Genomic DNA, 2,334 nt, shown 5'->3' with positions numbered 1-2,334 from the left:
CCTCCCCCATTTCCTCCGTGGACTGGGCTTCCCACTCCACCCATTTGAAAATGGGTTGGTACTCTTAGGAGTATGTACTCTCATTCCAAAACTCCTCATGTAGACGTGGTAAAGGGAGCGTAATGCACGGCCATCCATCCATTATTTAATAAAACGAATTAATTAATTGCCAAAAAAATCCATTGCATGGATCAGGTCTAGTTTGAAAATCAGTTCCGTGAAAGAGGAAATCAGGATATGCGTCATTTGCCCCCTATATTAGTAACAATAATATCGGCCTGGCCACTCATTGCTTGCCAGTTGGTACTACTCGCAAGAACTATCTCCGGCGCCGGCGACCCATCAAGCCATCAAGAAATCCAGACCAATCAGTTCGTTGGCACGCACGATGGATGTACGTGTTGAGGTATATTACTCCTGCCACAAGCTGATAGCTGCACCATCGGAGACGTAAAAGTGTCCTTGATGCATGCATTCATCTCGTTTTGTTCTCATTTGTTACAGGTGATCACAGCGAAGTCGGGAAGTCGACGGCTCCAGTGCAGAGACGAGTTGTGGTCGGCAGCGGACGAGCGGCTCGACAATAGAGATGAGTGGTGGTCGGCGACTCGACACGTTCGGCGCAACATGCACATCAGCGACGGCGAGGTGCCGATGATTATAGTATATACGGATGTGAAAAAACATGGAAGATTAGCATGTGCTTAACATCTAAAATCACGTGTTTGAACTGGTAGGTTATTAGTACTCTTCACTTATTATTGTAGATGACAACAAAGATTACAAAAAAGTATTTGTTTGATGATTCAGAGCGGAAGTGATAAGTAGTACGATGAAAGTAACTATACTACTTCCAGCGATGTATACAGTTTTGTACGTGGTTTAATTGAAAGTATTTTATGGTCATCTTTTTCCAAGGGTAATGTTTTTCATATGAAAGAAGTATATTTGCTGAGTGCACTACACACTCTGGAAAATCAAAATGAAGTATGTACAAATCCATGGGCTTTGTTAAAATCCTGTGGTATATACCCTCTCATGTAAAATCCGCGGGGGCTTCGTCAAAATGAAGTATTATACTATATATGTACTCTCATGTAAAATGAAGTACATACTTCATCAGAAATCCTGTGGTATATACTCTCGCACAAAAGAAAGAATTGTACATCCTCACAAAAAATATACCAGTATATACTTCTTCAGAAATAATGCAAGATATACTCATGAAAATGAAGTACGTACGTATTCACTTATGATGTAGCACACACGCTCACATAAAAAAGGGGGTATATTATGGGATGGAGGGAGTATATTTTCTCCTATAAACTGATGAAAATGCAGTATATACTTTCTCACACTAGATGGTATATACTCTTCAATTAAAAGATAGTGTTTATACTTTCCCATAGAAAAATAGAGTATCATAAAAGATGTATGTACTCTTGTACGATCAGCACAAAGGACATATATTGCAGTTCGGACGTAACGTTTATACTACTTCAATTTGTAGCATGCACTCTGCACGGGTGGAAAACAAATCAAGTTCCCTAGTTTCTAGTAGTTGTTACGCATGCGGTGGAGTTAGTTAGTTAGTAATTGGAACGGTGGATGGTGGATTTGTTTTTTTTTTTGCATCAATGGTGGATTTGCTGCTACCGAGTGTGTTTAACTCACAGCTGAGCCTATTCATACTTATCCATTAAGGATGGGAGTACATACACCCGGGAGTACAAAAAAGGAGTTCTATATATATATATATATATATATATATATATATATATATATATATATATATATATATATATATATATATATATATATATATATATATATATATATTCCAGCAGCGACGAGGCAGGTCGACTTGGAGGTGGCTTAACATGCTAGAATCTTCCCTTAATGCTTCAGATCTGTTTAGATGATGAATAGAAGTTGATCCTGTTCTGATTAGGGCTCACGTGCTAGTAATAGCAGTGGCACTACTACTCCCAAATCAAACCAGATCTCGTACAATGTGCAACTATTAGTACTAGGCTGTGATTTCCTTGATCGTAGCAGTGTTGTTGTTTTTGTTTATTCAGCGAGCAGCCTTAACCAAGAATCCTACCAGGACACATATGACTCGCTGAAGTAGACGTCGATGTTGCGTTGCTGCTGCACATATTGATCAGTCTTCGGATTCGGCGAATCGCCGAGCCTCGCACGGAGCGGCGCGCATAAACCCTAAAACTTCTTTGTCTTTGATCAACCTTGTATCTGCCAACTCCAAAGTTTAACATTGACTCCAATCATTAGACAACGAATATTGCCGGCTCTTGTCAGCTCTTCTTTCAC

At 39.7% G+C, this 2,334-nt stretch overlaps 1 long non-coding RNA gene across 1 annotated transcript; it reads left to right on the top strand.

The window, feature by feature from the left end:
* Positions 1-245: 245 nt before the first annotated feature.
* On the top strand, positions 246-805 carry LOC123094494 (uncharacterized). Its single transcript, XR_006445852.1, has 2 exons — positions 246-406; positions 505-805. It is a non-coding gene; the product is annotated as an uncharacterized lncRNA (long non-coding RNA).
* The last annotated feature ends 1,529 nt before the right edge of the window (positions 806-2,334 follow it).

The sequence above is a fragment of the Triticum aestivum genome, chromosome 4B (genome assembly GCF_018294505.1).
Source record: "Triticum aestivum cultivar Chinese Spring chromosome 4B, IWGSC CS RefSeq v2.1, whole genome shotgun sequence".
Taxonomy (NCBI): Eukaryota; Viridiplantae; Streptophyta; class Magnoliopsida; order Poales; family Poaceae; genus Triticum; species Triticum aestivum.
This window is presented reverse-complemented; position numbering and strand designations above follow the sequence as displayed.